This window comes from Eptesicus fuscus, chromosome 3 (assembly GCF_027574615.1).
Source record: "Eptesicus fuscus isolate TK198812 chromosome 3, DD_ASM_mEF_20220401, whole genome shotgun sequence".
Classification (NCBI taxonomy): domain Eukaryota; kingdom Metazoa; phylum Chordata; class Mammalia; order Chiroptera; family Vespertilionidae; genus Eptesicus; species Eptesicus fuscus.
The window spans coordinates 19,968,623-19,993,974 of record NC_072475.1 but is presented as its reverse complement, the minus strand read 5'-3'; the positions used below and the strand labels follow the sequence as shown (position 1 = coordinate 19,993,974).

General features: G+C 37.2%; 1 long non-coding RNA gene across 2 annotated transcripts in view; it reads right to left on the bottom strand.

Moving 5' to 3' along the window:
• Positions 1 to 25,352, bottom strand: part of LOC129148554 (uncharacterized) — a 277,290-nt gene that overhangs the window by 67,018 nt on the left and 184,920 nt on the right. The window contains exon 4 of one of the 2 annotated variants that reach the window (XR_008555510.1): positions 17,445 to 18,013. The exons of the other annotated variant lie outside the window; for it this stretch is intronic. This is a non-coding gene — a long non-coding RNA (uncharacterized LOC129148554). Of the gene's footprint in view, positions 1 to 17,444; positions 18,014 to 25,352 lie in introns of those variants that run through there. 2 annotated transcript variants of the gene reach the window in all.

Here is a 25,352-nt window from a genome sequence, read left to right as displayed (position 1 = left end):
GTCTTAATTGGAATTTTTTGAACTGCTTGGATTTATAGGCTGATGTTTTAAATCAAATTAGTAAGTTTTTAGCCATCATTTCTTTTTTTTCTGTCCCTTTCTTCTCTCTGGTTATTTTTTACTAGAGGCCCAGTGCATGAAATTCATGCATGGGTAGGGTCCCTAGCGGCTGCCGGCTGCTGGCCAGGGCCTCCCTTCCCCCGGCTGCCTGCCACCGCCGCCAGCTGGGGCCTTCCTTGGCACCCACCTTGGCCTGGCACCACCCATTCACTTGGTCTACCATATGCCATGGTCCTGCTCTCCTCAGGGCCCATCGGGGCTGGCAGCACCTCCACTGCTGCCCGCTGCCAATGCCAGCCATGTTCCGCTCCAGCCCCTGGTGGTCAGCGCACATCTAACTCCTGCCCGTGGGGACAATTTGCATATTAGCCTTTTATTATTTAGGATTACACATATCTTGATGCACTCAAAGGCATTTTACACTTCCCTGAAGCTCTATTTTTTTCCTTTCCGTTCTTCACATTGCATAATCTCCATCAGTCTATCCTAAAGTTAATGAATTTTTCTCTCACAAGCTTAAATCTAATGTTGAGCCCTTTAGTAAGCTCTTTATTTCAGTTATTGTATTTTCGAACTGTAAAACTTTCATTTTATTCTTTTTTTCATTTTATTCTTTTTATATTTCTACTATTTAATGTGACATTATCATTATAATTCTTTAAATAACTTCAGTTTTCAAACATATTTATATAGCTTATTTAAAACATTTGTCTAGATAAAGTGATAGCATGTTAGTCATATGTTTCAAAATGATCCAGGGAAAAGGAATATATAGGGATAAAAATGAAATAAAATTGGTCATGAGTTGATAATTGTTGAAACTAATGATGGACTCTTGGATCCCATACATTATTTTGACATTTTTCATAATCAACAGTTAAGAAATATGCAGCAAATATTTACTAATTAACAACCATGTACTAATCTCTGTTTAAAGCAATGTGTAACAATATATGACTATATATTATGGTTTCTCACCACAGGAAATGTATGATCTAATCTAGGTTACAAAATTAAAACTCATAAAACAACAAGAGTAAATGGAATTAAAAGAATATTTGGTATACATTGTAGGTATTTTTGAGACCTAGAGAAGTTAGGGGAAACTTCATTAAAGAGAAGAGATTCAAACTGACATTTTAAAAGAATGAAACAAATCTGAACAAATAAAAGAAACAGAGAAGAGCTTAGGCAATTTACAAGATTCTATGAAGGTTAAAAAATAAAAATCTCCTCTTGCTATTTTGATTGGGATATACTTCCTAATGCTGCATCCTTAGGTTCTCAAAAGTACACTAAGAAGATTTGAAGACTTCAGGGTTCTCCCTTGAATTCTTCTCTGAATATTAAATTATGCAAACTTTATTGAGAAAATAGTTTTTCTGTTACATGTTTAAAGGTCATGGTTCTCTTGAAGAGACACTGTCTCTTCTCAGTAAAAAACAAGTGAAAACATATATTTTAAATAACATTTAAGATGGAAAAAAAATCCATGTACTTCGATCACAGAATAATATTTTTTGCCCTAAGACAATTGGTTGTCACTGAGTAGCAGATGATCCCATAGAATGCCCCACCCCATTATCCATAGTCTCTGCTCTACCACTAGTCCAAATGATTCCTTTGTGCAAATTAGAAAGGGCTGCACTTGAAAAATGTAATATACTACCATCCTCCAGAATATTGTCTTAATAGATATTTACTCATCTACAAAGTTTACAAATGTGAATTGAATGGAGCTCCCCAGAGTTGCTCAACAGATAGACTGCATAACAGTATACGGAGGCACAGGCTGTTTCACTCATTTATGTTACCTGCCTTCAGGGGACTTAGAATAACATGGGATGAAATGAAGAAGACAAAGCTAGACCAGCACAGGATCTCATCTTTTGACTGCTCTGATTAGGGTTAGTATCATTTCTCCTTTTCCTCCTTCCCTCCCCCTGACACACACACACACACACACACACACACACACACACACACACACACACAGAGAGAGAACACTTTTAAAATGTTGAATCTGCTAACTAATTTTTTAATAATAACTTACCTGTTATTAATAAAACATTTCTAAAGAAGGTGAAATATAACTGATCTATGATTCATTTAAATTTTCTAACAGAGCAAACAAAACATTAGCTGTAGTCTTGAGCAATTCAAAAGCTCATGAATAAATAAGCTTTCTTCCTGAAATTATTTCAAAAGCAGGAAGGAAAAAGGACTCAAAGTATGTCTCTTTTGTATACAGGAATTACTTCAAAGAATAGAGATCCTATTCCACTTTTTCTTTTAAAGAATTATTAATATGCTTTCTGAAGAAATATTTGAGGGGATAGAAAGAAGACATTTTCCTGAGTTGTGTCTACCTAGACTACACAGTACTCCAATCTTACTTTCCAAAACAAAAGAGCAAAAAATAAAGAACAACATCAATATTCTTTGACTTAACTGGTTTGCTTTCAAGCCTTCCATCAGATTTTGGCTAAAATATAAGCTCTTCAGTAAGGCCTTAACCTAACCACCCAAGCTAAAGTTGATCTCCTATTTGTCTCTATGTCATCACCCCACTTGTGTACTTCATAGTTCTAATTTTGTATGCATTTGATCAATTTAGTTATTCAACTCATTTACAGATTACCTGCCACATGTCAGACATTACTCTGGGCCTGGGTAAGAACAAGGTAAACCTGCCCACTGAGGTCTTATGATCTATTGTGGAAAGTATAGAAACAACTAACAGATAGGTATATAAGTAAAATCATTTCACACTGTTGTTAGTGCAATCCTTCATTTAATATATTTCTAGTTTTCTGTTCCACTCACCTGTCAGTGCCTACATGTATTTTATCTTCTACTATATCCCTGAAACAAGCTCTGTTCTGGCACATTTCTTGACTGACTGGTTGAATGGTTTTATAAACTTTTTTAGTGAAACGAATTTCTGAAATAAAATTAAGTAGGAGGCCCAGTATATTAATGATTACAAGCATGATATAACCTATGTGGGAGTAGTGAGTAATGAGTTGTCATTACTCCTGACAACCTCTGAGTTCATATAATGATCAATTGTGCTATAATAACATTTTTGAAAAATAAATGAGAAAACACTCTTACTGCTCAGAGATCTCCAGTGCAAATACCTTAGTGCAGGTCCTTCTAGATTGTATTCTATGAAATAGATATTTATAAAGATACTAGAGGCCCGGTACATGAAATTCGTGCATGGGGGGTGTCCCTCAGCCCAGCCTGTACCCTCTTCAACCTGGGACCCCTCGAGGGATGTCCGACTGCCCGTTTAGGCCCGATCCAGTAGGACATCCAGTAGGGGCAGTCGGACATCCCTCTCACAATCCAGGACTGCAGGATCCCAACTGCTCGCCTGCCTGACTTCCTGATTGCCCCTAACCGCTTCTGCCTGCCAGCCTGATCACCCCCTAACCACTCCCCTGCCAGCCTGATTGATACCTAACTGCTCCCCTGCCAGCCTGTTTGCCCCAAACTGCCCTCCCCTGCAGGCCTGGTCCCCTCCAACTGCTCTCCCCTGCGGGCCTGGGTCCCCCCCAATTGCCCTTCCCTGCAGGCCATCTTGTGGTGGCCATCTTATGTCCACATGGGGGCAGCCATCTTTAACCAATAGGGGCAGCCATCTTGTGTGTTGGAGTGATGATCAATTTGCATATTACTCTTTTATTAGATAGTATACATTTACTTAACACAACAATGTCATACAGTACACACTGTTTGGAAACCTGCCTTTTTCAATCAACAATATCTACTTTTACATTTCAGTAAATATGGTGAGGTTTTGCTTTATTTCCTCCTGAAAAGTTGATAGTTGAGTGAGTACAACCCAACAGGTACATCATTTTGTCATAACCAAACCAAACAAAAACATATGAGCCATGATATCCTATTTTGCATTTGAGATTTTAAAACAACGTATATTTTCAAAGGGAAAGAGGGAGGGGAGGTGAGAATGCACTAATACTACTGCTACATCAGAAAAATAACCAATCCCTAAGCCACTCAAGTGGCTCTTATCCCAGATGGAATGCCAGCTCTAACATTTCTCTATTTGGAATGTTTAATTTGTGTACTTCTGCTCATATTGTTCCAGACAAAAATTTCAAATGAAATGTCACCATCAACACTTCTCTACTGGAAATACCTTTTTTATTTTTATTTTATTATTATTTTTTTTATATTTTATTGATTTTTTACAGAGAGGAAGAGAGAGGGATAGAGAGTTAGAAACATCGATGAGAGAGAAACATTGATCAGCTGCCTCCTGCACACCTCCTACTGGGGATGTGCCCGCAACCAAGGTACATGCCCTTGACCGGAATCGAACCTGAGACCTTTCAGTCCGCAGGCTGACGCTCTATCCACTGAACCAAACCGGTCAGGGCTGGAAATACTTTTTTTAATAATGTATCCATATATTATCTTTCTCAAAAAACAGAAAACTTATAGTGGGGTAATATATATGACAAAAAGCATAAGTAAGAAAAATGCAGGTTGGAAATAAATAGAGTCAAAAATTCAGTTAGAAAACAAAATACATCTACTACTGAAATGTCATGCCAATAATGTTGTTTCTAAAATAGAAAAAAAGAAATATATATACTTTATTAATATCGCTAGACTAGGTATAACATTGAGTATTCTTTTTTCAATTTAAAATACTGGCTTTTATTCTGAGATTATTTCCTTCATACTTTTGAGTACTAAACTATCATTTTTAATTGAATTTATTGGGGTTATATTGATTAATAAAACTATATGGGTTTAAGGTGTACAATTCTATAATATATCCTCTGTATGTTGTATTGTGTGTTCACCACTCCAAGTCATCCTTACTAAAATGTTGCTAGTGTGTTAACAGGAAACCAGTGATGATGGTGGTGGGGAGGGGGGTGCTGTATATTACTAGATTGGGTAGCTATGAAATATACTTTTGGGGTGGATGTCATATTCTAATCTCTTTCAAACCAAATTGCTTTCATTCTCTTTTTCACCACATCCTTCCCAGATTTTTTGCCATCCTGAGAGTTCTTAGTCCTGTGCAGATATGTCCTTGCCTCTGTGACTACCAAACTCTCCCACCTCTTATTTTGGAGAACTGCCTGGAGGAAGAAGCAACTCTTACAAAGGCTTATACCTGTCAGACTCCATCATATTGGGCTTCATCCCATCTACTTTTGTTCTAACTTCTGATAAATCTCAGCTCTGTCACACTTATTAATTCCCTAGTGGAATAGGAAAAAAAATGAGACAATTATAACCCCACTAGCTTCTTGACCCTGATTGGTTGGCCTTGTTAGAAAGTGGGTCTTCCAGAACCTATAAGTAAATTTTATCAGGTATATATGAGATGCTATAGACTGAATGTTGTGTCCCCCCAAATTTGTATGTTGAAACCAATCCTTAATGTTATATTGGTTAGGAGAATCTGAGGAAGGTGACTGGGTCATGAAGGTAAAGCTCTCCTGAATAAGAATAGTGTCCTTGTACTAAAAGAGACCCCAGACTCTTGACCCTTCAGCCATGTGCAAGCATATCGAAAAGACGCTGTATTAATCAGGAAGCAGACCCTCACCAGACACACCTGCCAGCACCTAAGCCATCCATTCTAAGGTGTTTTGTAGAAGAGTCTAAACTGACTAGGACATGGCAGGTGTTCTAGATCACCTCCTATACTGTTCCTACCTCCTGCTTTCACAAAGTGTGGTATGTGTTAAGAGGACCTTCTGACTTACTTCCTGAGATGACTCAGAGACCTAGGCTTCTTCCAGTCAGGTCTGCCATCTCGGAGTCCTTGCTCCTCACTACTTGGGTGAGTGAGAGCGAGTAAGATCATAAGGACCTTTTAGAAGTCAGGCAATATACATCTTTCCATTTATATTTAATTGTCCAGAACTAATCAGATGACCCCATCAAAATGCAAATGATCTGGGAAAGGTTGTCTTCCTGTGTGCCCCAAAGGAATACAGAATGCTTTGGTAATCACATAGCACTGTACTGCCACAAGCAGAAAATGCATACTTGAATGGCTAACAGAATATGTAAGTCAACATAGAAGACCTCACAAAATATCTGCCTGTTATCATTTTTTAAAAAAACATGCCATTGTATTAGGAGTTAGTGTATGGGATGTTAAGACAAAAAACAACAACTATGTCTCATTATCATTGATAAAATCACTATAGGCCACTTATATCCACAGGTAAACAGAAGTAAACAATAATGCACCCTTCGTTTTGCCTCTAGGCTAATCATGCATAAAAGCTGACACTATTAAAAGGCCTTTCTCCTCTCACCATGTCTGAGAATGCTTTGACTATTGCAGAATGTTTTGCAAATTAGGACAAATATTGAACAAAAGTACACCAAGATTCACTTTATTGCTCAAAAACAATGCACCCACTGAGTTCTATTTATCTATCTATCTATCCATCCACATATACGTTTTATACAGACATATATAATTATCAGAGAGTTATAGAAAATTTGAATATATATGTCTATAAACATATATATAGACATATGTATAGACATACATATATATAATTTTCAGAGAACTATAGAAAACTTGGAATATGCTTCTTTGCTAAGAAATGAAAATTATAATCTCTATGGTTCAAATAAACAAAAACAACAACACAAAAAACAAAAGTAAGATCCAATGTCTCCCCAAACAATAATTTAATAATAGGAGGGAGTTACCATGCAAAAAAGTTATTTCTCATATAAAAAGCTAATTTCTCTTCTGCCTCTGCAAATGTCTGGGTTAGGCATTGCAAGCACTAATTGCCTGAGGTTAGAAACTATTGGGATTTAAAACTGTCCAAAGGTAAGTCAAAATAACAGGATAGGGTAAGAAGAGGCTTTGTTAGCACAAACTAGCCAGTGGGTTCTGGTGCTGCAGACACTTTGTATTAAATGAAAGGATGAAAGGGAAAATAAGCCAAGGGAATGCTGAGTTAAAAGCTGGTAGCAGCAGGAGGGTTTAGGGCAAAGCAATCATTCAAAGTCCTTTGAGGTTGGCTTTTGCCGCATACTGAGTACCTCATGGTCACATCCAATTTTTTTATTTTTATTTTTTGGTCCTCCTGCAGGGAGAGCAGTTCATTGCTGACCTTACCAGTGCACCCAATATGCACTTTTCCAAGCGACCCTGATATACTGTACATGAAGTTTGCTGCAGACACAGGCAAAAAACTCCATAATCAGAGATCTTGCAGAATACCTTTTCCTTTCTGTGTTTGAGCCTTCACACACTTCTGCTGAAAACTGACCTGCTTTTCTTACCTCCTCCTCCGTTGTTTCTTTCTCTCCAGTGTGCTCGGTTTTTGACCAAATAAGCTCCAGCTAGCTCATAGCAGCTCTGTCCTTTACAGCATCCCCAGCCCTCGGAGAAACAAAGCCAAGTGACAAGCCCCCTGGAAAAGGCTTCTCAATTGGGAGGCAAACGTGCTGGGTTGGTGGAGAGCTCCTCTGGCTTATAGCATTGAACATTGGTGCCTTTTAGAACTAAAATTGCCTTTTAAATGTATCTCTTTGATTTTATTATGAGTAATATGCTCATAAGAATTAAAACAAAAGAGAGTGTACTTTTGGAACAGCATGGATGGACCTAGAAAATATTATGCTAAGTGAAATAAGCCAATCTGAGAAAGACAAATATCACATGATCTCACTTATTTGTGGAATCTAATGAACAAAATGAATTGACCAACAAAATAAGACCTGTGGTGTGGAGGCATGGAACAGACTGACATACCGCAATGTGGGGTTGGGGGGACTAGAAGAGATAAATCAAAGAGCTTATATATTTACTAGAGGTCCAATGCACGAAAATTTGTGCAAGAGTAGGCCTTCCTTCCCCTGGCTGCCGGCACTGGCTTCCCTCAGCACCTTGGACCCGGGCTGGCTTCCCTCCGGCCCTGGCTTCGTTAGGAAGGACATCCGGAATACATCCAGTCTAATTAGCATATTACCCTTTTATTATTATAGATATGCATAGCCCATAAACACAGGCAATAGGATAGTGAAGACCTGGGGGGGGGGGGTAGGGTCTGGGAGGAGGGGGTTAAAGGGGGGGTGGAATGGGAGCTATCTGTAATATTATCAACAATAAAAAATATATTTTAAAAAAAGAGTGTAAATTATTCTGTTGCATCCTTCCTCAATCCTAACAGCTTGAAATGTAGTTTTTTTCCACTATTATATATGCACATATACACTGAGTAGCCAGATTATTATGATCTCTGAATGCATAATAATCTGGCTACTCATATATATATATATATTTTAGAGGCCCGGTGCATGAATTCATGCATGGGTGGGGTCCAGCCAGCCTGGCCAGGGGGAGGGGACATGGGAGATTGGCCGGCCTGCCTTCTGGTCAAACTCCTGGTTGAGGGGGCAATTTGCATATTAGCCTTTTATTATATAGGATATACACTGAGTAGCCAGATTATTATGTGTTCAGAGATCATAATAATCTGGCCACTCAGTGTATATGCACAATATGCATATATATATACACACACATATGTGCACTCATTTAATTTTTATAAATCGAGCTATAGTTTGCATAAAATAGAATGCACATATTTTAAGTGTACAATTTAATGAATTTTAACAAATGTATACTCCTGAGAAACCATCACCCCAATGAAGAGCTAAGACATATCCCCCAGAAAGTTCCCTCATGGTCTTTTCTAATCAATCCCAACAGCACATCCTCACTGCCCAGGAGGTAACTAATACTCATATTTCCTTTGCTCAATATAATGCTTCTTGGTTTCCACCTGTTGTCACATGTATCAGTAGTTTATTCTTTTTTCTGGCCAAGTAGTATTCCATTTTGTATGAATCCACAACGTTTAAAACATCATCCTATTAACAGACATTTACAGATATATAATTTTCTATACACAAGGGGATTGTACTATGCAGTTCCATCTGTGAATTTTTATATTCAGAATTATATCTGGACACGCTTCCCTAAATGTCCCTGTGACTTAACCTGATTCTTTCCTAAGGCTGCATTGTCTTCCTTTATACCAATGAGCTACATATTAGATACTTGGTCCCCTATTTATAATGATATACTTTCAATATTAAAATAGTCTTATAAATTAAAGTTATTCTTGCAAACAGTTGCAAAAATTACCATGATGAAGAGGTGTCTAAGATAAAATATGGAATGTCTAAATGAAAAACATAATCCTCTCTCGATACCAAAATATGACCGCATTTAATAATTTTTTAAAATAAAGGTGGTTTTTATGAGACTATTCATTTGAATAAGAATACATCTATATATTTTTTATCCTCACCAGAGGATGTATTTTTTATTGATTTTAGAGATAGTAGAAGGGAGAGAGAAATAAATATCAATGTGAGAGAGAAACATCGGTTGCCTCCCCTACACACCCTGACTGGGGATGGAACCCCACAATAAGGGTATGGGTCCCAACCAGGAATCTAACCTGCAACCAATGTCCTATAATCCTCTCTCCTTTGTAGAATTTCCACTTATCTCTGAAAGCTTCCAGGATTTTCTCCCCTTTATTTATGGTGTTATAAAATTCTGCCTATGTTTGGCCTTCACTTATTTGTCCTGTCTGCCACTTGTTAGATTCTTTATATATCTATACACTACCTTCTTTTCCTTTACTTAAAACATTATTTCTTCTCCTATTCTTTGCCACCAGCCTCTGAGGCTCCTTGAAATAGATGGCAGAGCATCTGAATTGAATACTCCATGTTGTGTTAACTTTATACTTTCAGTCTTTCTGTTTTATGTCTATATTCTGAACAATTTTTCCTATTTGTCTTCCAGATCCAGTTTTAAGTTCTGTCCATTGTCTTATTCAACTCATTCACTTTCTTTTTTAATTTCAGTGATTATATTTTAAACTAGAGGTCCGGTGCATGAAATACGTGCATGGGGGAGGAAGGTGGGGTGTGTGTCCCTCAGCCCAGCCTTCACCCTCTCCAATCTGGGATCCTTCTCACAACCCAGGACTGCTGGATCCCAACTGTTCACCTGCCTGCCTTCCTGATTGCCCCTAACTGCTTCTGCCTGCCAGCCTGATCACCCCCTAACCACTCCCCTGCCAGCCTGATTGATGCCTAACTGCTCCCCTGCCAGTCTGATTGCCCCTACCTGCCCTCCCCTACAGTCCTGGTCACCCCTAACTGCCCCCCCCCATGCAGGCCTGGGTCCCCCTCCAACTGCCCTTCCCTGCAGGCCTGGTCGCCTCCAACTTCCTTCCTCTGCTGGCCTGGTCACCCTTAACTGCCCTCCCCTGCTGGCCTGATCACCCACAACTGCCCTCCCTTGCAGGCCTGGTCCCTCCCAACTGCCCTCCCCTGCTGACCAACTTGTGGCAGTCATCTTGTGTCCACATGGGGGCAGCCATCTTGTGTGATGGAGAGACAGTCAATTTGCATATTACTCTTTTATTAGATAGGATTTTAATGTATTTCTTCTTACATGATTGTACTTTTTACAAATAGATGCTATAATATTAAACATTATATAGGACTTACTGTATTTCAGGAATATTTTTAATATTTTATATGTAATAATTCACATCCTCTCTACAACCTTGGAAAAAGGGTTCTATTGTTTACCCCATTTCACAGATTAGGAACCAGAAACACAAAGTTAAATGCAATTTCCAACTGAATACAACTGGTTCCAGTGACCATGCTTTTAACTATAGTTGACCTTGAACAACAAGGGGTTATGGGCACTGACCCCCAGTAGTCTAAAATCTGCATATAACTCTTGACTCCCTTCAAACTTAACTACCAACAGCCTACTGTTGATTAGAAGCCTTACTGACAACATTGTGTTATATGTATTGTATACTGTTTTCTTATAATAAAGTAAGCTAGAGAAAATAAAATGTGTTTTTTTAAATTGTAAGGAAGAAGAAATACATTTACAGTGTTTATTGAAAAAAATTTACATGTAACTGGACCCACACATGTTCAAACTACTGTTGTTCAAGTGCCAACTATAATATGCTGAGCTCCTCTCTTTGCTTACTGTTGCTATATATTTGCAAATCTTTCTGAAAATACTAATTCAATGCTTTGAGTAGATTTTTTTGTTATCTTAATTACCTTTTTCCTTCAAAACTAGAACAATTTTATGTTTCTATTACCTCTTCTCTAATTTGTTAATTAGGTCGAATGCATCAATATGAATACACCAATGACTATTGCTCCTAAGATAAAAAGGAGAATCCCCTATCATGACCTGTGGGTTTCTATAGGACCGACCCCTATCTCCCCCTAATCTTATCTCCTTTCCCATTTAGCTTGTGATGCTGCTGCCCTACTGACCTTCTTTTTTATTTTTTATTTTCGACTCCTCTGAGCCTTTGCCCTCTATATGAAAGTCACATTTGTTGTCCTTTCTTCCCAGGATCCTCTTCCCCATTCTTTGCTTGGCTGGCTTTTTATCATTCTTCAAGTTGCTGCTCAAATGTCAGCTTCTCAGTAAAGATCACCCCAACCTTCCAATCCAAAGTAAACTCCATCTCAACGCCCTGTTTCATTGATAGCCCTTACCAACCCATGATGAACATGCTAATCTCTTAGTTGTCTAAAATGATATAGCAGGTACTTCATGTGCCTTAATCACCATTCATATTCCATGTACTAAGCACTATGCCTAGAGCAGAGCAGGCAGTCTTAAGTTGGTTTGAACTTAAGTTGAGTTGACATAGGCATCACTGCTCAAATGACTAGTCTTCCTATCTAACTAATTAACACATAACAAATGATGTGCATACCAATTTGAATAGATAAGTAGAAGAACAAGTGAAGAAGAAGGATGGCAGAAACACCATACAATTTATTGAGCCCCTGTTTTGTAGTATAAAAATCCACAATTATAAGATTTATTCTCTTATCTACAATACCAAGCAATCTATTTTAAACTGAGAATACTTTACTGCAGTTGCATATTCATTGAGCATAAGCTTTATTTTTCTTTCCATTTTCTTTATGTACAGTTGTGTTTTAATTAAGGCCATTATCCTACACCAACAGTCTTTGGTATATATCCTCTGGGTCAAAAGAGAGAAACAAATAGGACTCCAAGGCACATATGTGTGTGCATATGAAAAGAGACCAATTTAAAGTGTGTTGTTACTAATGGTCCTCAGCTGGGCAACCTTCTGAAAGTAAAATTTTGATTAGAATGTAATTTACTTTTCTGTAGGTAATGGACCGAGGACTGACTCATCAGAGAATACAGGAAAGGAAATGTGGGGGCAGGGTGATGGAGAGAGCAGCTGCTAAGTGAAGTGTAGAAATTGGAAATAAAAACCTTGAGAAAGTTCTTCAGTTAAAACACATAAACATTGCAAAAATAAAGTCTTCGAAGCCATAGTCTGAAGCCACGGCTGTTTTTAAGGGCAATTTTATTAAGGCTAATAGGTAAACCAAATAAGTTAATATCTAATATAGCCAATGAACTTCATATGTTCTAAACTAAAATAGCTTCATAATATATGGCAATATCTTTAGCAGCTACTCCCAGACATCAAGAAATTAAATAAAAAGACTCCAAGCATTCTCTTTTACACAATCAGTAATTAGTTCATGAGATAATTTTTGTTTTTCCAATTTTCTAAAATTTAATTTCTCATCCTAATGAATGACTTAAGTATAAAGCTGATGTCATTTAAAGAAAAACTGCCCAGACATTATCTTTTTAAAGGTTATTAGAAACCCCACTTCAACCAAAGTAGTCTGGCCAGAGTTCCCTCCCTTCATCCCTAAAGAATATAGGAGATACATTCTTGAGACAAATAAAACAAAGGAGGATATGAATTTGGGTATACCAGGCATGCAAAAGGCAAAGGTGAGGAGCCAGACTGAGAACAGGGGAATTAATTGAATACTTGCAGAATTGATAGAGAACTGGTAAAATTCCCAATGCTTGAGTTGAGAATGGAGTCTGATTTTATTGTGTTCTGAATAAGTTTCGTTGTGTGATATTTTCACAGTCCAAAGTGTCATAAGAGGTGGGAAGTTTGGTCAGTGCTTCACCAGATAGATACAATGGTAGGAGAATGAGGTAAGGGTTTTGAGATGTTTGTAAGTGTGGTAGAAATAATGAACAATTGATCCAAACTCTATAAGAAAGGGAATGAATATTGGATAGAACTGATATGGAAATAATAGAAAGGTCAGTGGATCAGTTGTCGAAATGAGATAAAAAAAATATGGCATATCAAAACTAATTTAAGCTCTAGCTGGTTTGGCTCAGTGGATAGAGCATTGGACTGCAGACCATAGGATCCTGGGTTCGATTCCAGTCAAGGGCACATACCTTGGTTGCAGGCTCCTCCTTGGCCCTGGCCCTGGCCCTGGCCAGGGCTCTTGTAGGAGGCAACCAATTGATGTTTTTCTCTCACATCAGTGTTTCTGTCTTTCCCTCTCTTGCACTTTCCCTAAAAATCAATGGAAAAAATATCCTCGGATGGGGATTTAAAAAAAACCCAGTAATTTAAATAGAAAATAAGATATTAGAAAATGGTATCTCCATACATTTAAAGATCATTCATGATTCCTCCCTTATCCCCTCTATCCCCATCGCTCCACAACTAAACCTCTGTTTACTTCCTTGTATAATATACAATTAGACCACTACAACATCTGCTATCAGATGTCTTGCTCTCACTCTTGTCACCCTGATTTTTTCATTTTTTAAAAAATATATTTTATTGATTTTTTACAGAGAGGAAGGGAGAGGGATAGAGAGCTAGAAACATCAATGAGAGAGAAACATCAACCAGCTGCCTCCTGCACACCTCCTACCAGGGATGTGCCCGCAACCAAGGTACATGCCCTTGACCGGAATCGAACCTGGGACCCTTGAGTCCGCAGGCTGACGCTCTATCCACTGAGCCAAACCGGTTTTGGCTCACCCTGATTTTTTCATAATGCCATGTTTACATACTTGCCAGAGTACCCTGCTCTGAGTTCAGGACTTCCTCAGTTGCTCTCAATCACACTTTAAATAAAATCTAAATTTCTTACCGAAGTCTCCAAGATGCTATAATCTGCCCAATAAACCTTCTGATTTTTGTCTCCCACCACACTTTATTATTGAAGAGGAATTCAATGAACTTTGAGACCAGGATGGTAAATGGGTCATTCATCTGTCCCTAAAGTCACATAGAGCACGAGAGAGCTATGATGCAATGAAAAGCTCTCAAGGGACCTGGACTTATGTTTAACCATCCATTTTAGTAAGAAAAATGAACTAGGTAAGGGCTAAAAAATATACTATACTGTAATCCTTTAAAAAAAAAAAAGATATGGATTACAATTTACTCATATATGCATCCTGAGCAATTGTCCAGTAGAGCAGGCACCCAATACATTTTGGTTGATTGAAAAAATGCATAAATATTTAAACCCAGAGGTTTTATAAGATGGATGTTTTGGAATCTGTTGTTCTTACCTGCTATGCATCTATGCCTTCTGCTTTTGCTTTGGGAATAACTCAGTTTTCACTTCACTAGAACTAGAAGTTTCACTAGAACTGTCGGCTAAGGTGTCCCACCCACTTCTGACATGTGGCTCAGTCAGAGCCAATCATTTCAGAGAATTTCAATCTTGACCAGAATGATGTTAAGAAAAAGAAAACTGTTGGAGCTGGTTCATGTTAATTGTAAGACACCAAGAAGATTTCCCCTTAATTCCTACTCCCTAAGTTCCATGGGAAATCCTACTTTCTTTGCTTTTGGAGAGATGGTGTTTCAACTTTTCCTTCATTAGTATGAGTTGCATCACATATTTCTAATGATATTTTTTGGCATAAGTTAAGCCAATTTCTTTTTTATTGCTTGCCAAAGAAATACAAACCAAAGAAAATAAGCTAAAAATTGGAAACCTAATACAATGAGGAGAAAGCATATTTATCGTGATAACTATTGAATACTACTATGTGCAAATCATGATAGCAGACACCCCAAAATTTCAAAATTCTTTCAGAAATAGTTCTTGTCTTCATTCAACTTAAAGGTTTGTTTTTAAAGGAAGATTATTAAATAATTTTAATCTGAAGTAAAAGGAGATTGGTGGCCTAAGAGACACAAATGAAATGCCCAAGAACTGAGAAAAGGATTATAGAAACAGCATTTGGTCTATGCTTAGGACTTGGCATTCTGACTTAGAAATGGCACCCAGGACCAGCATAAGCAGTACACAGAGAGGGAAAGTTATCAAGTATGAATGATGGTCAGTGAGTACATTAATCTGCTGTAGCACAGGGTTCATGGAGGAGAATAATGAACTAGTACATTGCAAATGGTGGACTAGAGCTAAAAAGCCAGACTAAGAGACGTCTGGCTCGGATTCCGTAAATAACAGAAAGCCAGAAATACTACTTGTATAGAGCTATTTGGAAACACAAGGCTTGTAAAGTCATATATTACATACTAGAACAAGGACATACTAGAACAAGGTAAAAACAAATTAAGAGGCAAATTTGTAAGGTACTATGATAGTCTAGTCAAGGTATAATTAGTACCAGAATGAAGAAAATTTCAAGTTCTTTCTATCTAACTGACAATGGAAAAAGAGATAAGAATCAAAAAAGGCAGTGTAGCCTTGAACTGAATAAGATACTGAAATTGATATAAAAGATCCCTCAGCTTTGTATTTCAAACCCTCATTTTTCTGCCTTCCCTCTCCTGAGTTTCAATCATCCATCTCCAGCTGCCCACACAGCATATTCACTTGGATAGACAGCATGATCATAAAGTAGCATGCCTAAAAGCAAATGTCTCATTTTATTCTCTATCCCCATGAGTCACCCCCTCTTCTTTTATCCAAACTAAGAAACATCTGTGCTTCTTTCTGTCCTTCAACTCCCATCCATCTCTCCATCATATCACTTAGAAAAGACCCTTATTCACTCATGCCTGGTTCAGTGCAGCCATTTCCAGATAAATCTCCCTGTCTCATTGTTCTCACTACATACAGGACATCAATAAACACTGCCTAACGTTGATAAATTAATCTGGCAAGCACAGCACAGCTTCACTGCCAGATGGACCTGCTGCTAAAACCACTTAAAAATAATATTACTCCCACCCACCCCGTGTTGCTCAGTGGTTGAACCTCAACCCATGAACCTGGAAGGTCATGGTTTGATTCCTGGTCAGGGTACATGCCTGGTATGTGGGCTCAATCCCCAGTAGGGGTTGTGCAGGAGGCAGCTGGTCGATGATTCTCATCATCGATGTTTCTATCTCTCCCTCTCTGAAATCAATAAAAACATATTTAAAAAATAAAAACAAAATGAATAGAACCCAAGGTATCATTGTGGCAGTGGCCAGATGAAAAACTTAAATAATAATAGTAATAGTAATAATAATAATAATAATAATAATATTACTCCCATGCTTAAGAATGTATAATGGATCCTACATGCTCCAAATTTGGCTGGGTAGCAACTATTCTATTTTATTTTATTTCTCAAGCTCTACGGTGTTATGTGTGTATGCATATGTGCATGTGTGTATGTGGGGAGTGACTGTGGAAGTGTGCACATATTAGCAGTAGACTCAAAGGAGATAGGGGATAGGGGACTGGAGCTTCTCTGGGGGGAAGGACACATTCCCCAGTTAGACACCACCTTTCAATTCTAAGGAGTTGGGATGGGGAAAGAAGGAAATTGAAAAGGCAGCTGCTATACTTGCATCTACTATGGTGAGCTCTGGCAGGTTAAAATTCTCTGCTTATATGTTCATGTATTCAACTGCTGTGTATTCAGAGGTTTCTATCAATTGAACTAAACCACATAAATGTCCAGTTTTAATTCACATTACTCCAAAAAGAAAACCTTAGTTACCAGTAGATGCTTAAAAAATACTGATTCAGTCAAGTAACTCCAGGTAGCTTGACACCTGAAAATCATCAAAACACTATTAAAAAACTGTTTTTATTCTAGGTAGAAAATAGATAGCCAAAGGCAGTTTAATATGATTTTAGTATTTACTTAATGCTTATTTAGAGATCAATTATCTGCTGCTAAAACCATTTAAAAATAATATTACTCCCACTTGGCTGGTGTGTCTCAGTGGTTGAGTGTTGACCCATGAACAAGAATAATCTCAGTGTCTCTAGCCTCAGTTGAATACTCATATAAAAGTATATTTGTAAAGGTTGTGTAACCACCTTTTATGATTGTCTTTAAGGGAACAAGGTCTTCTTTGGATGGTATTGCTCAGGTGCAGTACTGTCTGGAGACGGACTCAGAGACAGACAGGATGGCAAGAAAGTGAAAGTTTTATTAGCTCCAAGCCCGGGTCCCTGGTACCTTGCTGCAATTCAGTGTACTCAGGAGACAGTTAAGATGAAATGGCAATGTTCCCAAATTTAATGAGTTCAGAATGAACACAGATTTATGGGTAATTCACACTGGTAATGTTTGCCATGGGCGTATGAGACTAGGAAGACAAATGTGTTTGTCATAAGATGAAGAGTTTACCTGAATGCATTAATTTAGTAATCAAGAGCTGAACTATTCTCTTTTAAATTTAGTGAAGATAATCCACTTAAAGATATATATTTTTTACAAAGTCTTGCAATAGATTCTTAATAAGCTCAGGTTCATTACTCAAATGTCTCCATCTGGCAGCTTCTGACTTCATCATTATTAAAAACTTGGCATTGTTTCAAACATCTGGGCTGTCTTAAAGTGAAAACAAGAACCACAATGGAAATTGTGACCAAAGCCACCTTTTTCATGTAAAAAAATGAAACATAGTGCATATTTTAACAGAGCATCTGATGGTTATTTTTCGTTCCGCTGTTCCAGCCTTGCTCTTTGATCTAGTCACCAAAGCTCCATTCATCAGAACCTCAAGGGTGGACTTCACTGCAGTTGCATTTCCTCCTGGGAAGAAAGAAACAGCTCACTGCCGCTGTGATAAACTTGATCTACAGTGCTTTTGCATATAAATGTATGTTTTGTGACAATAAAGCCACTATCTATCCTTTTTTTTAGTCAAAATTCCTTAAGGCTAATAGTCATCTATTTATTTAGTCAGCACATATTTATGGAGTATCTCCTATATGCAGTACCATTGATATTCAATTATTAGTATAAACGTGTCCCAGCCTTCTAAATTATAGGTAGCAAGTATTATTGAAATTCTTCATTCAGTTATGAGCAAACAGGAAGGTCAACTTATTCTTATGAAGATAGATAGATAGATGATAGATAGATAGATAGATAGATAGATAGATAGATAGATATTCTTTATATATTCTTATAAATATATATAATCTATCTATATATGTATGTGTATACATATATATCTATATATCTACAGCTACTGATGTCTTTTAGCTACTGGTATCATTTCTATTGCTGAAGGGCTCTCAACTGCTAACAAAAGATAAGTGCAGGAGAAAGAATTTGTAAATCACATAAAGATAAGTTCCATAAGGGATGACATCTGAGTTGCTGAAGTGTAAGTAGGGTTAAGACAGGGGAGTGCAGTGAGTTTAAGAAGAAAAAATGAGGCAGAGGCTTGGATCTGCACAGGTCTTTGGTAAAGGGACTGCTGTATCTCCCAGGAACTGAAAGAAGCATTTGGAAGATTATTGGGGAATCTGACTCTGTCATAGTTACTGCTTGCCCATCCTTCTCTTTACATGACTCTAAGGTTAGAATTATATGTAACAATGGAGAAATGTATACAGTTCATCAGCCAGAGTTTGTTGAGTTCTGCAAATGTGTCCCTGTCCAACTGGAGTGTGGGCGGCATGATAATAGGGGGTGAATGGCACAGTGATGACCATCGTCCCTAAACTTTCTTCCTTTCCCCAGAGGCAAGATTGAAGGAGCAGGGAATTTTAAGTTCCTCATGGAAACCAGAGTTAAAGCATGCCCCAGATCACACACCAACTGCCCCATCACACCACACACACACACACACACACACACACACACACACACACACAATTAGAAGAAAAAATGAAATTGTTGACTGTCTTAGGGATGAAAATGAACAATTTAGATACTGTAAACAGAAGGAAAATTTATTTTTAAACAGTCATAAATTCAATGAAAATCCCTAAAAGAGCATCCTCCCTCCTTTTAAAGCCATGAAACAAAGTAGTTAGAGAGCACTGTACTCTTATGACTCTGCAAAATAAGATATAGCTTGATGCTATATAGGTCAAATTTAGTTTTCTTGGTAACTTTGCTACTATTATTTGAGAAATTTTTTATTTCGTGGCTGAGACTACTGAATTTTATATAAAATCAAATCCCTGAAATTATATTTAACCCTTTGCACTCGCTTGCTTTTTTCTCGATTCCTTTATTCTACTCGGGATTTAATTTTTTAAATACCCCAGATTTTATAAAGCGCGGCAGTAGAATAAAAAACTGGAGTTTCTTTTCATACAAACTTATTTATTTGGATTTTTTTATATTTCAAATTATTGATACATTCAAAGAGTAATTTTAATCTCGACATCTGAGTGCAAAAGGTTAATCTAACCTTGGAGTTGTAATGTTCATTTCCTAAAAGGTATGATTGACCATAACCCTCTCATCATGTAAATGTCTGCCATTGTGATCTACAAGGCAATCCCAAATTGAAGCTATGTTCTTTGAGTTTGACTGGCTTAGAATCCTCAGTGTGTTGAATGGGTATTTCGCTTTCATTAAGGTATTCACCATTATCTCCAGTTTACAATCAGAAAATTTATCCTGTGCTAAGGCCCAGGAAAAGTAAAAATATAACATAGGCATGTAGCTAATGAGTGAAGGAACCAGAACAAAAACTCTTTAGTTTTATGAGCACTGCCATTATGCTCATAACATTATAGTTTCAGATAAAATTAGAATAAATAAAAATATAAATAATTATCATCCTTCAAAGCTGCTCAGGGATCTGGCCTGATTTCAGACATGAAAATGTTTGTACTTTATTAATGTAATATAAATGAGCATTTATTATGCATAGCACTTCATGGCTTTGCTCTTTGGTTAAACCTCCCTTAAAGTTATTTACAAAAGGCAGATGGCATTTTCTGCCCTTTCTCTTTAGTAAAGGCTTCTTTGATCCAAGGTAATGAAAAGTATCCCTTGAGGTTGAAGCCTCATTCTCTCCCCCACCCTCCTCACCCCCGCAAATAGGAGCATATACCAGAGTCACATTTCAAGACCTTAAATTGCTTAGTCAAATAGCCTGTGCAGGGTGGATATTTGATTGGTTGGTTTATTAGATTTGCTGATTAATTAAAATACGAATTGAATACATTTACAACTCTAGTTAAGATTAATGAAATGAAATATAGTTGGTGAGCAAATATAAATAAACGAAATGAGCAGTCACGAAATCTCAAGTTTTGAAACTTTCACTTTTAGAATCCAAAACTGTCTTCAAAGTTTAATTTGAAATCATAATATAGACTAATGCTTGAGGTGGCACCTGAGAAGAAGCACTAAATTAATTTATTTTTAAAAATGTACTTTTATTGATTTCAGAGAGGAAGGGAGAGGGGAGAGAGAGAGAAACATCAATGATGAGAGAGAATCATTGATCAACTGCTTCCTGCATGCCCCCTATTGGGGATGGATGCTGCAACCTGGGCATAGGCCCTTGATCAGAATTGAAACTGGGACCCTTAGTCTGCAGGCCAAACTAGCTAGGGCAAATTTATTCTTTAAATTAATATTTGTTGAATGAATAAATTGTATGATTATTTCCTTGATACACTGTTTTAATTCAAATTCTGATTAGTTTTCATTAAGGCTCAAAGATGAACAGAATGTAATACCTGAGTATATTACAAATTATCTATTCATAACATTCAATTTCCAGATGAAGAAAAAAACTGTCCTGAAGAAGTAAAGCAATTTCTCCTATATTTATTTCAAACTAAATTAGACTAGAACCCAGGTTATAAACATTTATTAACCAGCAGTAAGTACAATGGATAATTTTATGTGTCAACTAGGTGGACCACAGTACCCAGATATTTGGTCAAACATTATACTGAATGTTTCTGTAACAGTGTCTTGGGATAAGATTTACATTTAAATTGATGAACTTTAAGTAAAGCAGGTTGCCCTCCATAACATCCATAACGTGGGTGGGCTTCATCTAATCAATTGATGGTATGAATACAACAAAAGGTTGACATACCAAAGAAAGAGGGAATTCTTGAGAAGACTCCCTTCAGAATTCATCTGCAACATTGACTCTTCATGGTTCTATGACAGGCTGTCTTTGGATTCACATTGCCACTCTTTCCCCTGTCTCCAGCCTGCCAGCCCGTCAGATTTTGACTCTTCAAGCCTCCACAATCATGTGAGTCAATTCCGTAAGATAAGTTTATATATATTTTCATAAATATTATATTAGTTGTTATTAAAGCAGACCAGAAAAATAGATGAAGACACTTATATTTTTAGGTTAAAATGGGGAAAATAGGTCCTCAAATCCTGAAAATAATGTGTACAAAGTTAGGGTCTACAGAATAGAATCAAGGTCTTCTGAACTGTTGATGTAGCAAATGAGGTGTGAAGGTGTGCTGGAAAGAAGCCAAGTCCCAAGCATCAGAAGTCTAGTTCTGATGTTGGGTTCCAGTCCCATTTTTGCCATTAGATTATGAATTTCTTGGAAATATCTTTAAATTGTGTGGTGCAAAGGTCTTACATGCTTCCTGGCATATACTAGACATACAGTAAATGTATGAGGAATGAATGAATGAGAGAAAGAAAGAAAGGAAGGAAGAAAGGAAAGAAGGGAGGGAAAGAGGGAGGGAAGGATGGAGAGAGGAAGATTCTCTGTGTAACCATGGGCAATTCACTTCAACCTTCTAAGACTTAATTACTCCAAAGAAGATTAGATGATTTCAAATTTTAGTAAGTCTGTAACTTGGACCATCACTAGGGTCATTTCTTCCTCTAAAGTTCAGTGGCTCATCTTGATTACTACAGTGTTAAAATGATTTTCTCAATTCAAATATAAAGCATGTTCTTATTAACAAGTTTGACTATGTCTTCTAAATTTAGCATTCATATTCCTGTCATTAGCATTAAATACTTAATGACTCTTTTGTATGTTCATAACTATACTTTAATTTAATCTTGAATAAATTAATGTGGGAGTTGAGGGAATATTTTTTCTTATTTTATTGCAATAATGTTTCAAGATAGCTTTATTAAAGATTATGAAGATAAGTTTTAAATAAATGTAGTATAAAAATTATGCTTAGTTTCAATATTAGGAAACTCCAGTTTCAATTTTTGGTCAAGAAGAATCATGACAATCTGATTGAGTGACATATTCATATCAAACGTTTTAATATCCCTCATTCTTATAGCAAGATATCCAATATCCTTTATAGATGACTCTTTCAAAATATGTTTTGACAATAATATATTAAACCTAACCTTGGAACATAGTTCTCTAAGGTCTTTTGCAGCTGGAAAATTTTATGAGGCTATGCTTATCTAACTAAGCTATGAAGATTTCAATTGATTAATAGTAACAGGAATTCTATTCATCGTAATTCTACATAGGAAAAAACATTAAATCAAAATCTTTATAAAAGCTTTAGTAATATATTGCTGATATTGAAGTCATGTACTAGTAACCTCAAGTGTTCAGAACCTACAAAAGGCCCTTTAGAAGGTGATATATTCTTAACAAATATCATAAGAGTAAGTTATTTCAGGTACTTATTCAGAGCCTACCTACGTCTATTTTACATGCAATTAAATTAAGTTTGGCTATCTGATTCCCCAGTCCTAAAATAAATTAGAAGAAAACAATTAGGAATAAGAGGAGGACTGTGGAAGGTAGATGTGTACAATAAGCAGTGAAATCAGATATTTTGACAGTAAATGAGGAAACTAAACACAATCCAGTCAATTGTCCTGAGTCACTATACCACAGCACAGTTACCTAATTGATGTTCATAATTATGATGCATAGACATAAGTGTGACTACGTTATATAACTGATATTCCTATATAAGTGGTATATATATTTCATTTTAAAAATGTTTCCATCAAATATGGTTGAAATAAAAGCATGTTTTGCTTGAAAAGCTTAATTTTCAGTTACTTCAGAAATTACCTTTGTAGAACCTAATCCTCCAAGGAGGCATTTACCTAGAAAAATATAAAAGCCTTTGAAAATTCACCCCTTGAGAATTTTAAAAGCCAAGGACTATCATATAATTCATTATAATGCTGAGTTGGGTATTGTTTCAGCATGTGTTGAATTACTAAGTGAAAGTTATAGATTTTATACAACCACATGACCCTCCATTGCTAGGAAAATGTTAACTTTTATATCAGAAGTAATTTCTTAGCCTTTTTTCCCCACTGAAAACTCAATAAATTATTGTTAAACATATAAATATGCAACCCTACTGAAGTTCTATGTGGCTATAACATTGGGCCACTGAAGGCTAGCTACAAATGGTTTTGGTTAGCACAGATTCCTACTGTTTAAAATAATTCAGAAGTGTATCTTAAAAATAGTGGAAGCTACAGACATAACACATAGCACTAACAAAAATTCAAAAGTATTTCCAATGCCCTTCTCCAAACGTAGAGCCTCCTTTTCTACTGCAGCTCCTGTCAAGCATCCTGAGTGACAACAATCCCATAGATTAGCCATCACTAACCACTCAGTTCCTATACTTCCTTGCCCCTTGGAGCCTCTTCTCTACTGTACTTCTATAGTCTATACATTACCACTTTTTCAAATGTTACCTTTTTCTAATCACAACTTTTTTCTCTAACTTACTTGCTTAAGTATGTCTGCCACTACATTGTTTTTAATGCCAGTACATTATCTGCCCCATTAACATCTCTAATTTCTCAATATCCATTAGCCACCCTCCTCTTGTCACTTTCCAATCCATTCATCTATCTCTATATCCTTGAAGCTCTGCTCAGCAGGAGAAAATTCCCGAACTGGACAGACTAATAGCGCTATCTATATATATAAAAGCCTAAGCAATCCTTATGACCAAACGATTGGAATGACCAGTCGACCAGTTGCTATGATGCACACTGACCACCAGGGAGCAGACACTCAATGCAGGAGCTGGCCCCTGGTGGTCAGTGCACTACAACAGCCAACCTCACCTGGCCAGCAAACCTCCTGTGGTCCCTCCCCCCGTCTGGCAGGCCCCATCTGGCAGCTGGTAGGCTCCCAGGTCCTATCCAGCAGCCAGCAGGCCCCCAGGCCTGTCCAGCAGCTGGCAGGCCCCAGCCAGCCCAGCCCCAATCAGGACTGGGCAAGATAACCCCAATAGGCCCTGATCTCCGGCCAGGCCTAAGGACCCCACCTGTGCACAAATTTTGTGCACTGGACCTCTAGTTAATTTATAATATCTTAATTGGGCCTTCAAATGACTATAATAGTAAGTTTCCCAAATCTAGAAAGTCCAAAGGTAGGGGGAGATGGTTGTTCTATGCATGACATAAGCTACAACTTAGTATCTCTAAAATTATTGAGCTCTTTCTTCCTCTGTGTATTGTCTTTGACCTTGGCAGATTTATTTCTTGGTCATAGATAGCTTCCAGTATCAACTAGAAAAATATGCTTCCTTATTTATTTCCATCAGGAAAGATGGAGGGCCTCTCTTACAACCAAATGTTGTAAGTTCTTCGTTCAATTTAATTGGAAAAATAAGTTCATGTGCACAATCTTGGACCATTAACAGTCACCAAAGGATTGTTATACATTGATTGGTTTAAGTCTGGATTCCTAAACCATTGGAGATAAGTAGGGAATATGGGATTGGCACAATTTGTTTTGAATAATTTTACCAGGAGCTGAGGATGGATTCAGCATCTCTTGAGTTGTATAGGATGTTTGGGTGGTGAAAGAACATGTTAGACTGGAACAAAATCAAGGACAAAAGGTCTTTGGTCAGCAACCGATGTTGTTCACAGTACATTCACTCCTGTTTTCTGCCCACACTGCTCTCTCATTCTTCCTTTTAAGGTCCATTTACTAAATCCAAACACCAGAATTTAGTCCTTATCTCTCTATAATTCTCAGTAGCATTCAACATAGTTAACACTAGTATTATTATCATGAGTCTATTTTTTCAGTTTGTGTGAATGTCTAAGAGTTTTACTTCTATCCTATGGTTACTTCTTTTCAACTTCCTTAGTTCTCTCTCTTTACCACAAAGGCTGTAATTCTCCAAGGCCTGGACCTAAGGCTCTCAATTTTCATATA